The sequence below is a fragment of the Paroedura picta genome, chromosome 7 (genome assembly GCF_049243985.1).
Source record: "Paroedura picta isolate Pp20150507F chromosome 7, Ppicta_v3.0, whole genome shotgun sequence".
In the NCBI taxonomy this organism is placed as follows: domain Eukaryota; kingdom Metazoa; phylum Chordata; class Lepidosauria; order Squamata; family Gekkonidae; genus Paroedura; species Paroedura picta.
Window position 1 is genome coordinate 110,415,154 of NC_135375.1, and position 14,438 is coordinate 110,429,591.

General features: G+C 53.7%; 1 long non-coding RNA gene across 1 annotated transcript; it reads right to left on the bottom strand.

Annotated features, from left to right (window-relative positions):
• Positions 1-3,540: 3,540 nt before the first annotated feature.
• LOC143841888 (uncharacterized) lies at positions 3,541-13,564 on the bottom strand. The gene is made up of 3 exons (XR_013232926.1): positions 13,398-13,564; positions 11,410-11,521; positions 3,541-3,666 (listed from the first exon to the last, which is right to left on the bottom strand). It is a non-coding gene; the product is annotated as an uncharacterized LOC143841888 (long non-coding RNA).
• Positions 13,565-14,438: the final 874 nt, after the last annotated feature.

The following is a 14,438-nucleotide window of genomic DNA, read 5'->3' on the forward strand; positions in this document are numbered from 1 at the left end:
TTTTGTTTCCGCTTGTCCAGTGCCACCAGGGGTCTGTCCCGTCCTTTCCACCGAATTAGGATGACCAGTTCCATCAAGGCAGACCTAAGGGTTTGGAGCCAGTTCCTGGAGGGATTCAACGGGGTGGCCATGTGGCAGTCAGAATTTTCTCCTATGGACTCCCTCCAGGTTCAATCCGATGCCGCTGGAGCCAGCGGCTTTGGGGTGTACTTTGCGGGCCGCTGGTGTGCGGAACGGTGGCTGGTGGAGTGGCCGCAGGAGGTCCTGAGGGACTTGACGTTCCTCGAATTCTACCCTATTCTGGTGGCCGTTCTCCTCTGGGGGGCGGACTTTGCGAATAAGAGGGTGGAGTTCCTTTGCGACAACCAGGTGGTGGTTTATGTTATTAATCGTCAGTCTTCAGGTTCAGCCAGAGTAATGCGCCTTATACGGCGTTTCGTCCTCGCCTGCCTGTTGCACAATGTCACCTTCAAGGCCCAGCACGTCCCAGGGGTCACTAACGAGTTGGCCGACACTCTCTCTCGGTTTCAGGTCGAGAGATTTCGTCGGCTCACTCTGGGGGTGGCCAGGGAACCGGAAAATTGCCCGATGGAGATCCGATGTCTTGGAGTAGATTGATCCTCGATGGTGTCCTCTCCTCCCTGGCGGCGTCGACACGACGAGCCTACCGCCGGGCGGCAGTTAGCTTCCTGGACTTCGCGGGGAGGGCGGGAAGGGTTTCCGCCTGGCCGATAGACGAGGAGATGGCCCTTCGATATTTGGCACACCTGCATGAGCGGGGGTTGTCACACCGCTCATTGCGGGTTACTCTGGCCGGACTGTCATTCTGCAGCAAGGCGGCTGGGTCGTGGGACACTGGGAGGTCATTCCTGGCCAGGCAGGCCGTTAAGGGGTGGGGTCGACAGGCACCCGCGAAACCCGATGCCCACCGCCCCCTCACCCAGCACGTACGGGCACGCTTGCTGGAGTGTCTCCCGAGTATCTGCCGTTCCAGTTATGAAACCTCACTTTTCCGGGCAGCGTTTTGCACGGCGTTTCACGGGACACTCCGGGTGGGGGAGCTGGTGGCACAATCACGTGCGGCCTTCAACCATTCTGGTTTCCACGTCACCGATTTTCGCGTGGAAGGATCTGGCGTAGAGTATTTTCTCCGCCGGTCCAAGTCTGACCAGAAGGGGAAGGGATGTCACATTTTCCTTCCTTCCATCCGGGGGTCCCCCGTCTGCCCGCGAGCCAGCATGGCCCTGTTTCTCCAGGTCCGCCCTCCGCTACCTGGCCCTCTCTTCATCCACCTGGACGGTACCTGCCTGTCTCGTTTCCAGTTCATTGCCGTCCTCAGGGCCAGCCTGGAGATGGGGGGACATCAGTCCCTCATGTATGGGTCACACTCATTCTGCATTGGTGCTGCCACGCAGGCTCACCTGGCGGGAATGGGCATGGGGGACATAAAAAGGTTGGGGAGGTGGCGCTCCCGGGCATACAAGGCTTACGTTCGCCCGGGGCAGGTCGATTAATGTGTGGTTCTTTCAGGTGTTTCACCAGCAGCATCGGTCGCCATTGTGGGCCACAGTATTCCGTTTTGGGCTGGCCGCCATGTGTCCTCTTCGGAGTGGGGAGCGGACCTGGGATTGGAAGACAGCTGCCGGATCGCCTGGTGGACCAGACGCGGGCTCAAGTGGGATGCTCTTCTAACGGTCGTGGCTGACGAAGTCTGTCAGGTCGGAGTTCCGGATGTTCTGGTGATACACGGTGAAAATGACTTGCCGGAGATGACAGGGTGGCAGCTCAGCGCTCGGATCGTTGACGATTCGGCGATTCTACGGCAGCGCCTTCCCAAGGCCTGTTTGATGTGGTCTGAGATGCTTGACCGTTTGGCTTGGCGAGATGCAGTCCGGCACGATAGAGTGAACTGGGCGAAACAGAAGGTTAACAAAAAGGCCAAAAAGACGGTGGCAGCACTGGGGGGAGGCGTGATTTCGCATCCCGGGATTTCCTACCATTCACCGGCCATGTTCCGGCCAGATGGTGTTCATCTGTCCACCCAGGGCTGAGAGCTCTGGTTAGCAGATGTTAGGGATGGGTTGTTGGGAGTTCTTTCCCCGGGTTGGTGGGAACAGGCTTAATTCACCTGTTCAGTGGCGGCTATGCTTGGTAGGGAGCCTGTTGGCAGGGAGCCCGCCTGCGTGCGGGACTCCCTGAAGGAGGGGGTCTTGGTAATGAGACCGGCAGTTCCCCTGGCATGGCCTACCCGGCTGGGAGGCCAGGGGCCCGGGGGGGGGCAAGCAGCAAGGGGGCACCAATGGAGGCGGACGCCCTTTGGGTCCCTTACTGCCGCTTCCCAGGAGACTCTGCGGCGGAAGGCATCCCATCCTCCCGGCTGGGAGTGAGGAGTGGAGCCCGAGCGCCGCAGTTCAGAAAGGACAACCAGACGGCTGAAATGGGGTCAGGCTCCCTCACCAGCATAGGGCCAACCCTACGTTGGGGTTGTTTGTTAATAAATGGCTGTGGCCAAGTTATTTGCCAAACAGGAGTCGTGTCTTCGCTGGAGTAGTCGCCACCTGCTAGTCAACATTCTATTTCTGGCTTTCATATGTTCCCATTGTGCTCCAGTGTTTTAAGCACTGTGTTATTGGCCAGATTTTTTTTTTATATATCAAAAAGATAAATTAGGCTATAGGACAGAATACGTTTCTTTGGTGAGCTGAGCGGGACTCGAGATGCATCTTGTCTGTTTGCTACAAGGCCTGCAGAGCAACATTTTGCCTCTTGCATTTTTGGCTCTGTTTGTTTTTTAGTCTTTGTTTCAGATTTCAAGTTGTCAGTCTTGTTTGGCTCTACAGCTGCAGCGGCCGGCCACCACTACTTCCATGTGGCTGGACAAACCAAACGGTACTTGAGGGAAGGACGAAGCTCTCAAAACTCCAGGGATGTGGAGTGTTTTGAGGGATCCGGGCCTGGAGATCCGTAGCCCTATGTCTGTTCTGAGCAAAGAATTTCCGATCATTCTTCTGGCTGTGGGGAATTTTCTTCCTGGGAACCCAGGATGACTCCTAGAAGCCTTGAGAGAGAGAGTGGCTTGTTGTGTCCACAGCAAAGCAGTCACGTGAAGGGTGTTTTGTCTGCTGAACCTCACCAGTTTGATGATGACATAGCAACATTGCAGCCCATAGTGATACCTTTAGATTGAGCCTTTTTTATGGAGTTAAAAAAAAAAACCCGTAGAGAATGCAAACTTTTCAACCCACTAAACTGTGCTGCTGTTTTATTACACATTCTTCCTAATGGTTGGCCTCTTCTTCATCCTTGCCAAACGCCTGTTGCTGGCACTTCAAGCACAACTGCTCCAAACAGTCTTTGATGATCCGTCTTTTCTAGGTAAATTTAAAGAGGCAAAAAATAAATAAAAATTTTAAAAACGAAGCCTGCACTACATCTTTCGGGCATTCCAGTGTTGCAAGCTCTGAGGAATGTAAAACGAAGTTGCTTTCCTTTTACGTGCTTTTCTTTTTATTATTTCCCATTTAATTTCCACTGCATATTTCATTCCTTTATTTTTTTTATGCGATCATAAATAGCAGCTCTCAGATGTGGTTATTTCCAGCAGCAGAGGCTATTCACAGTAGCAGTCATTTTACAGCAAGTGGTCGTGAGACTTCCAAGGAGTAACTAAAATATGAAAAGATGGTGATGACTCAGGGAAATCTCAGTATGCAAACAGTATACCGGTTTCTCTCCATCTGCATAGCAGAGCCCATGTTATTTCAGCTTGGGGTGGGAGGGGGATGCGATACAGTAATACAAGAAAGTCATTGCTTTGTCAGGTGGCCTTTTCTTTTACCCGGAATGAGTTTTGTGTACCGAAACCTGCTTTTTAACAGAGCCCCAATAAGCATTGCTGAGGATGGAAGGATGTATCATTCCTGTTTCTCACCGTTTGCCCTGACTTTGAGAGTTGCTTCCCAAGATACCACAGCCTGGCCCAACCAGGTCTTCCTTACCTGCTGATCATTGTGTGCCAGGAAGCAGGACTTCCTACCTCTTCAGGAAGGACTCTGTGCACGGGATGTCTTAGGAGATTAACATGGTCCTTTTGCAGTGCTGGGTTATGCCTGTGATTCGTATGGTCTTTGCGGTCTAGCGGCTCTAGGGGGTGTTATGCTTGCTTAAGGCCCTGTGCATTTATTTCACTCAAAATAGCCTTTGTGCTTCGGATATGTGCAGATTTATAATGACTTGACCTGAGGGGGGCTCCTAGTGGTGTGGACCCTGTTTTTTCTGCATCAAGAGCAATCCTTACATCAGCCAAAGTGTCGGTCTTGACAGAAAAGCGACGGGATCTTGCTGCTGTTACCCATGATGTGTTGCCATGAGGAAGCCACTGAAATCTGCCTCCATCTGGCCGATCCTCTCTAGCCGTACTATGTAGGGGCACCTACCGCATGGTTTCGGGTCACTGCTGAGAACCCCCCACCTGTCCCTCAGCTGTCACTTGTGATGCCCTCAGTTCCTGCGGAGAATCATCCTGCACAAGGATGGTTCACCCCACCACACCATTTCTGGTGAGATTCCCCCTCTGGCATTGCATTCAGCATCTGGACGTTCGCCTGAGGCATCTCCCTTGGTCAATAGCAAGAGAGGATGCAAGGACTGGCCCCAGGGCTCCCACCCATGTAGGAACCTGTTAAGAGCCAACTTGGTGTCGTGGTTAAGAGCTGTGGCCTTTAATCTGGAGAACAGAGATTAGTTTCCCACTCCTCCTCCACATGCAGCCAGCTGGGTGGCCTTGGGCCGGTCACAGTTCTCTCCGAGCTCTCTCAGCCCCACCTACCTCACAGGGTGTGTATTGTGGGGAGAGGAAGGGAAAGGGGTTTGTAAACCGCTCTGGGACCACTTCAGGGAACAAAAGGCAGGGTACAAACACCCCCCCCCCCGTCTTCTTTATTGACAGTTTTATTTTTTAGCAACACCCTTTCAGGCCTAACAAAAACCGTTTCCTTTTCAACTGCTGGTAGTCCCACCGGGTGTTAGTTGATGGTTGTTGTTGCCATTGCTGTTTGCTTGAATTGCTGAGCATTTCAGACTGGCCTCATGGTTTAAAAGAGTGATTGATTTTGTTGTTGTCGTTCGTTTCAGAGGTCTGCTGTTTCGGCCTGCAACAGAAGTCCGCCGACACCTTGGAGACAAAAAGGGTTTTAGCACAGGAGCTTTCAAGATTCAGCTCTCTCCAGTGAATGGAGCTTTGAGGTTTGACAGCTCTGAAAACCCTGTTCGTCTCTAAGGTGCTATTGGGCTCAAACCAAGCTGTTTTTTTAAATTTTGGGGTGATGTATAATTTTATTCTTGTTTTATTGTTGTCACGGAACCTCTGTTCTGAGGCAGTCAGAAAATCACCCTGAACTATAAAGGAGTAATGTTTGTGTGCTCGGCCACTTTGCTCTTTCGAGGCTCGGTATATATGCTTTAAGGATAGGGTGCTAAATTTTTGTACAGCCATAATGGAGATGGCTGCGCTGAGAGGTGCAGTCTTATCAATTTAATAAATGTCCCAGGCTAGCCCCATCTTGTCAGATCTCGGAAGCTAAGCAAGGTCAGCCCTGGTTTGTACTTGGATGGGAGACCTCCTAGGAAGAAGCCCAGGGTGGCTTGAGAAGCCATCTCTGAATATCTCTTGCCGTGAAAACCCTTTCCACCACCATAATGAAGTGAATGAGGTATTAAAACGGATACTTATTAAATTTGCAGATGATACTGAAATGGGAGGGGTAGCAAACACAACTGAAGACAGCTACAGAATACAGGTTGATCTTGATAGGCTCGAGAAGTGGGCTAAACTGAATAAAATAAAGTTCAATAAGGAGAAATGTAAAGTTCTGCATTTAGGTAGGAAAAACTAAATACACCAATATAAGATGGGGGAGACTTGTCTTGGCAGTAGCATGTGTGAAAAGGATCTAGGAGTCTTAGTAGACCATACATTGAACATGAGTCAGCATGTGATTCAGTGGCTAAAAAGGCAAATGGGATTTTGGGCTGTATCAAATGGAATATCATGTCCAGATCACAGAAGGTGATGGTACCGCTTTAATCTGCTCTGGCTCGGCCTCACTTGGAGTCTGTGTTCTGTTTTGGGCACCCCAGCTGAAGAAGGATATTGACAAACTGGAACATGTCCAGAGGAGGGCAACAAAGAAGGTGAAGGTTTGGAGACCAAGACTTATGAAGAAAGGTTGGGGGAGCTTGGTCTGTTTAGCCTGGAGAGGAGGCAACTGAGAGGGGATCTGAGAACCATCTTCAAGTATTTTAAAGGCTGCCATGTAGAGGATGGAGCAGAATTGTTCTCTCTTGCCCCAGAGGGACAGACCAGAGCGATTGGCATGAAATTAATTCAAAAGAAATTCCATCTAAATATCTGGAATAAGTTCCTGACAGTTAGAGCTATTTGTCAGTGGAACAGGCTTCCTCGGGAGGTGGTGGGATCTCCATCTTTGGAAATTTTTAAACGGAGACTGGGTTATAATTGGACTTCTAGACGGAGAGGCTGATTCTGTGAAGACTCAAGGGGGTGGCAGGTGACAGTAGGTGAGAGATTGGGATGTGAGTGTCCTGCATAGTGCAGGGGGTTGGACTAGATGACCCTTCCAACTCTGTTATTCTATTATTCTATGATTCTAAGTGACACAGGCTTAATAAGTAGGCAATAAAAAGCGGCTGGAGACTCACCGGAAGCCACCATTGAAGCGGCGGCGTGGTGGGAGGGAAGGAGGACGCTCCCTGGAGCGTCGGGGCAGCGTGCGCGGCTCAGGGAGCCATGTCACGTGGGAAGCGTGGGCTCGCGGCGCCTTAAATGGCGCCACATGCTCGGAGCCCGGCCTTTTCCCCTCCGGCAGCAGAGTGAGCAACAAGCTCGCTGCTGCTGCTGAGCATCGAGGGAGGCCGAGCGCGGGCCGGGAGCCTCGAGGGCAGCAAGTGGTCCTGAGAAGGGGCCGAGGCCACTAGTGGGAACTCGGGAGGGAGGGGGAAAAAGGCATGGGCCCCAAACGGCGTTGGGCGGCGGCGCCCGTAGCCACGTCCCGGGGGGGGGGCGGAGGGGAGGCCGGAGAAGAGCTGTGCAGGAGGGGCAGCCGCAGGGCTAGTGCCCTGCGGGCCAGGGCTGCATGGGCCACGGCTGTACCTGGGGGCCGGGCTCGGGGTATGAGGGCTCCATGGAGCACGGAAGCCAGCCGGGGGCATGAGGTCTCAGGAGAGCCACAACGGGGGCGGCAGCGGGCAATGACGGGCACGCAGTCGGGGGGAGGGGGCGCAAGGGCCGCCCGCCATGGGGGCCAGTCCACTTCCCGAGGGGGACAAAGGCAAGGGGCACACGGTTCCCGCGGGCCCCAGACTCGATCCGGGAGCAAGGCCAGTGGGCCCCCACGGGGCAGGGGGGATGGTGAGGGGGCCTCCATGTTGGCACGGTCCAGGAGCAGGCCTTGGCAGCAAAAGGCACCTGAGTCACGGGAGCAGGGAGCCTCTCCCCGGGGAAGGGCCCAGCAGGAGTCGCCGGATAGTGTGGGGGAGGATAGCATATTGCAAGGCCTTGATGCCCCCAGGGGGGAGCAGGCTGCCTTCTGGCAGGGCTATGCGACAGCCATGTCTTAAATCTCGGGCTCTCACAGAGCAAGAAGCTTGCCCAGCAGCCTTAGCAGATCGGCGGAGGAGTCTGGGGGGGCAAGTCGGGGGTCAAGCAGTTCACCTGTGCCTGCTAGCAGATCCAGGGAGAGGCGCAGCAGACGAAGGACAAAGGACAGCCACAGGAGGCAGTGCAGGAGGCGTTGCACTCACTGCTCTGGTGAGTCAACTTCTGGGGCGGACAGTGGGGATGCCCACAGTGATGGCAAGTATTGGTTAACGGGGGCCTTTATACCCGGGCTGCCAGCCTGGCTCCACAGCGGGCAGAGGCAAAGAGATTGTTGGAGTCCAGGGAAGTGACCAGCTCCCTCTTGGAACCTGGGAAATATCGGGACACCGATGCACCTCCTGGCATTCATTTGCCACAAAAACTGAGGGACAAGGCTCTAGATGGCTACTATGTGGACCTTTTTTCTTTCATAAAGACAGGAAAAGGCGGGGACACAGGCAAGAAAAGGGACAGGAAGTAGGACGATGCCCCAAGATGTGAGAAAACCTTTGCGAATTGGCTAAGGGGGTTTGCCGAATATATGGCACTTATAGCGGCAGCCTACCCGGAGAGGGGCTGGCATTTGGCCCGCTACCTTTGTCATGTCTTGGAAGCCCATGAGTTCAGGCGGGAGGAAGCCACCCTGGACTATGATAAAGAGTTTAGGGAGCTAGCTTCATATAATCCAGATGCCCGCTGGGATCTTAAGCATCACGATTCTTGGATCGTGAAGGTTGGTCCCAGTATCCGGCAGAGGAAAGAGAGAGATAGACGGGCTGCCCCGCAAAAAAGATGCTTTCCCATGGCCTTTTGGGATTACAACAGGAAGGAATGTAAGCGCCAGCAGTGCAAATACGCCCACATCAGTGAGGTGTGTGGGGGGGCATACACGGGGCAATCATGCATAAAAGGGGGTAGTGCCATGCAGCCCTTTCGAGGGGCCCGATTCAGGAGGGCCTTCAGCCACCGGCAAATCCGCCTGAGACACCATCAGCTGAGCTGCTGGGCCTTGCCTCGACCCCTGTACGGGTAAGTGTTCTGGAGCGCATGCTAGCCACTTACCCCGATCGGCGGGTGGCAGCATACCTGCTGGAAGGGTTTTCCAAGGGTTTTAGCATCCCAAAGATGGGAGAAAGGGTGGCAACGGACTGTGAAAACTTGAATTCTGCCAGGGAAATGCCTGATGTGGTGCAGAGCAAACTGGAGAAGGAAATGTGGGCTGGCAGGATAGCGGGCCCTTATAGTTCACCCCTCATGCCGAACCTGAGGATTTCGCCATTGGGTGTGGTCCCCAAACGGGCAGAGGGGCAATACAGGTTGATCCACCACCTGTCCTACCCCAGGGGGTCCTCTGTGAACGACCACATAGCTCCGGAGTTGTGTTCGGTGATGTACGCCTCATTCGACCATGCGGTGGCCATTGTGTGCTCATGTGGGCCGGGAGCACTGATGGCGAAGTGCGATGTTCAGTCAGCATTTCGCCTGCTGCCAGTGAACCCACGGGATTTTTGTTTGCTAGGATTTAAATTCCAGGGGAGCTGGTATGTCGATAAATCGATGCCGATGGGGTGCTCCATTGCTTGCACTGTATTTGAAGCGTTTAGCACATTCCTGGAATGGGCATCTAAAGAAAAAGGGGGTTTTGATGCTGCAACCCATTACCTAGATGATTTTCTTTTTGTGGGGGCAGCGGGAACCCGGGAGTGCCAGGACCGGCTGCAGGTCTTTCAGGAGGTTGCCCACGAACTAGGGGTCCCATTGGCACTAGAAAAAATAGAGGGCCCGGCTACATCATTGACCTTTCTGGGGATCCAATTGGATTCTGTGGCGGGCACGTTGCGGCTGCCGGATGATAAGTTGAGCGCGCTCAGGGCCTCTTGGAGGACATGCTGGGCAGGACTAAGAGCACTTTAAGGGAGGTGCAGGCTCTGTTGGGCCATCTCAACTTTGCCTGCAGGGTAGTGGCTCTGGGCAGGGCCTTTTGTGCTCGGCTAGCTAGGTCCACGGCCAGGGTGCGGGGCCCCAGACACCACATCAGGGTAACACAGGCCATGAAGGAGGATCTTAGGGTTTGGCAGGTCTTCCTGCGACAGTACAATGGGGTTTCTCTATGGCAGTCCCCATTGGCACTTGGCAAAGCACTCCAGGTGCATTCGGATGCGGCTGGCAGCCTGGGCTTTCGGGTGTTTTTTGATAACCGATGGTGTGCTGAAAAGTGGCCAGAGCATTGGGGCCCAGAAGTGAGGCGGGACCTCACCTTTCTAGAGTTATTTCCAATAGTGGTAGCAGTGGCATTGTGGAAAGGTTGTTTTACTAACAGAAAGATCCAATTTTGGTGCGACAACCAGGCAGTCGTGGCCGTGGTCAACAGGCAGTCATCAACCTCTGCTAGGGTTATGGGGCTGGTTCGCCTCCTAGTCCTTGATTGCCTAGTGCATAACATTTCATTTAAGGCTACGCATGTGGCTGGTGTGCAGAATGAGCTGGCGGATGCCTTCTCCCGATTGCAGAAAGAAAAATTTTTCCAGCTGGCGCCGGAGGCCAGCCGTTACCCGGACAAGTTTCCAAAAGAGCTGTGGAGCCTTGGAGACGGCTGATACTCCAGGGAGCCCTTGGATCTCTTGCTTCAGCGACGCGGCGAGCATACGAGGGAGTGGCCAGGAACTTTGTGCGATACGCTAGGGCGGCAGGACATCAAGCAGCTTGGCCCATGCGGAAGACTTTGGCACTTCAGTACTTAGCATCACTTTGGGAGCTGGGGAGGTCACCCGGCACTATGCGAGTTCACCTGGCGGGACTTTCATTTTTTAGCAAGCTGTGGGGGTCGTGGGACCCGGGTTCATCCTTCCTGGTCCGCAAAGCAGTGGAAGGCTGGAAAAGGGGGGACCCCAAGCGCACTGATGGTAGAAGGCCCATTACATGGCATTTACTGAAGCGGTTGGTGGACCAGCTGGGAGTGGTGTGTTAAGACTCGTATGAGGCAGCGCTAGCAGCTTCAGCCTTCACATTGGCTTACTTTGAGGCACTGTGCTCCAGTAAGTTCCTGGCGCCGACAAGGGCTCCCTCCTCGATGGTTTCCTTAGGGAGGGAAGACGTGACGGTGGGCAGGCGGGGTGCCCAAATTTGGATACAACGGTCAAAGACCGACCATAGGGGTCAAGGGGCATTATTGTGGGTACCTAGGCGGGCAGGTACCGGGCTGTGCCCCGTGGCCTGTCTGGAGGCCTTCTTGGCGAGACAGCCTCCCGTGCCAGGGTATTTGTTTATCCACGCAGATGGGTCCTGCTTCTAGCGTTTCCAGTTTGTGGCCATCTTACAAGCTAGCCTAAGAAGGGTTGGGCAGGACCCGGGGTGGTATGGAACGCATTCCTTTCGAATTGGGCAGCCACCCAGGCCTACACAGATGGGGCATCCCCTGAGCAGATCATGGGGCTAGGGAGATGGAAGTCCCGGGCTTATTGTGGGTATGTGAGGCCGGGCATGGCAAAACATTAACCTGTGGCTTGTTTCAGGGAGCTGCCCAGCTACGCGCCGAGTGCTGGTTCTGGGACACAGCTTTGTCCACTGGGCACACACTTATGCAGCCAGTTCTGGTTGGGGCTCCAACCTGGGCCTGGGAGAGGATATTTCTGTCCAGTGGTCGGGACACAGAGGCATGCGCTGGTCGGCCCTCCTGGGAACGTTTGCTGCTGCAGCTGCCAAGTCGGGACCTCGAGACATGCTGGTGATACACCTTGGGGGTAATGACCTACCTGCTGAAAGCCGGGTTCACCTGAAGCGGAGAATGCTGAGTGATCTGGAGGCGTTGCAGCAGAAATGGCCTTCGACAGTTCTGGTTTGCTCCCAGATGGTGGAGCGGCGAGCCTGGCACGGAGCAAGGAACGTGAACAGTGTGAACCGTTCTCTGCGGAAAATTAACACGGCGGTGGCATCCCTGATGAAGGACATTGGTGGCTGGGTAGTGGTCCACGGGGACATTGATAAAAATATTTCTGCTTTGTATAGGGCTGACGGGGTTCACTTGTCCAGTTGGGGTTTGAACTTATGGTTGTTTAGTATACGGGCCACACTTCAGGAATGGGCTCAGTTAGGTGGTGTTCGCGGGAGTAGGGATGGCAATCCCTCCTCTGGTGGCGGGGATTGCAAGGGGATGGAGCCTGAAGATGGGTCAGGGAGTCTAGAAGCAAGAGGAGATTCCCCAAAGGTGTTGCCGCCTTAGGATTGAGGGGTAAAATGGGGGGTGAGCTTACCCGGCTGGGTAGCTCAACAGGATCCAGAGGGTGGATGACCTGTGATGGGCCAAGGGAGGTATACGCCTCCTGAAGCATCACCGGCATCCACTCTATGGGTCAGAAACCCCACAGCAAGGAGCCCCGGAGATCCATGGGGATTCTGGTCAGGGTCTTCAGGCAGCTGTGAAGTGTGTGGGTTTAAATAGGCCAGAAGGGCCAGGGGCAGGCTCCCTCTCCCCTTGCTGGCCAACACAATGTTGGAAAATTTGTTTTGGTTAATAAAAGCTGTGGCCTGTTTTTGCCAATGATATGGTGTGTGTGTCTCCTTCCTGAACAAAATGCCCGCCTGCAAGTCAAAAAGCGGCTGGAGACTCACCGGAAGCCGCCATTGACGCGGCAGCGTGGTGGGAGGGAAGGAGGATGCTCCTTGGAGCGTCGGAGCAGCGTGCGCGGCTCAGGGAGCTGTGTCACATGGGAGGCGCGGGCTCACGGCGCCTTAAAAGGCGCCACGTGCTCGGAGCCCGGCTTTTTCCCCCCGGCAGCAGAGCGAGCAACAACCCACCCTCCCTCCCTGTGATTTGGTTGTGCCAGAGTGGCACTTTATATTGTTCTTATGTCACAGCTGGGCGGGGATTGCAAGGGGATGGAGCCTGAAGATGGGTCAGGGAGTCTAGAAGCAAGAGGAGACTCCCCAAAGGTGTTGCCGCCTCAGGATTGAGGGGTAAAATGGGGGTTGAGCTTACCCGGCTGGGTAGCTCAACGGGATCCAGAGGGTGGATGACCTGTGATGGGCCAAGGGAGGTATACGCCTCCTGAAGCATCACCGGCATCCACTCTATGGGTCAGAAACCCCACAGCAAGGAGCCCCGGAGATCCATCGGGATTCTGGTCGGGGTCTTCAGGCAGCTGTGGGGTGTGTGGGTTTAAATAGGCCAGAAGGACCAGGGTCAGGCTCCTTCTCCCCTTGCTGGCCAACACAATGTTGGAAAATTTGTTTTGGTTAATAAAAGATGTGGCCTGTTTTTGCCAATGATATGGTGTGTGTGTCTCCTTCCTGAACAAAATGCCCGCCTGCAAGTCAAAGGGTGTTAAAAGAAGAGCTGAATTTTATACACCTCTTATCATTACTCAAAGGAGTCTCAAAGTGCCTTCCGTTCCTCTCCCCACAACAGACACCTTTGGAGGTAGGTGGGGTGGAAGAGCTCTAAGAGAACTGATCTGAGAACAGCTCTGTTAGGACTGTGACTGGCCCAAGGTCACCCAGCTGGCTGCACGTTGTGGAGTGGGCTTGCCAGGTTAAAAGCCGCCGCTCTTAGCCTTTATACCAAGCTGGCTCTCAACACCAAATTGGATCTCAGACTCCGAACATGATTCTGGATACATAATGTCTTGGAGGCAATGACAGTGGTAAGGTTGCCAACTCTGGGTCGGGAAATTCCTGGAGATTTATGGGGCAGAGCCTCTAAAGTCCACCCTCCTGATCTATCATTTTCTCCAGGGGAACTTACCTCTGTGGTCTGGGCATTAGCCGCAATCCTGGCTAACTTCAGGCCCAACTTGGAGGTTGGCAGTTCTAGTAAGGAGCCATATAGCTCTGGTTAAAAGAACGGGTTATTTCCCCCCAGCCCTTAATGAGGTTTCTGAGGAAACAAAGGGAAGATGTGGTTCTCGACATCTGCAAGTGACTCTCAGGAAAGAATCTTGAGCGGGTGGATGTGTCCTCCAGGCCCTTCCTGATTGGCTGCCTTTGCCATCAACTGCCGCATTGTGACGTGTCATTTCACCTCTGAACTTGATTGTGATGCTGGAAGGCGAGGGTGGCAGGTCATCGAGGGCTACTGTAAACAGGATCAGTCCCTCAAGGCTGTTGGTTGATAGCGGACTGCCTTTTTCACTGAGTGAATATGGGCAGCATTCAACTGGGAATTGCATTGGGGATAGCATTTGGTGTTCTCCTTGTAGCGGCTATACTTGTGATACTAGCGCTATGGCTCTACAGAAAGTTGGGGAGACCCTTTTCTGAGGTGAACAAGATTTCACCAATTCACCAACCTACAGAAGACAACAGAAAGCCACCAGGGCGCTCTGGGCAAAACAGCAGCAGTTGCGATGGGTCTGAATGTACTTTACAGCAGAACAGACTTAAAGATCACTATACCCCAGAGAAGGTGGAAGAAAACCTGAAATCACATCCAGGTTTCTGCTGTGACATGCCAGAGGAAGTGGAGAACCATCCAAGCCCTGGCTGTCCTATTCCAGAGGATGAGGAGGCAAACTTGGAATGTATTTCACGTGGTGGTTGTTTTGGCAGGTAAGAGGGCACCTTTGGTAAAGAAGACGAGACTCCACTTTTCATTGGCATTTAAAATGGCCACAGCTTTATTCAACACCCAAAACAGAGGGTTGGAGGCAACAAGGGAATGAAGCTGACCTACGCAGTCTGCTGACTGCGGGTCTCCAATGCCAAGCCATAAGGAGCCCATCAAATTTCCCCGCTGAGAATACGGGTCTCCCCATGTGCATTGGCCTATTCCAGGGAGATGATCTGT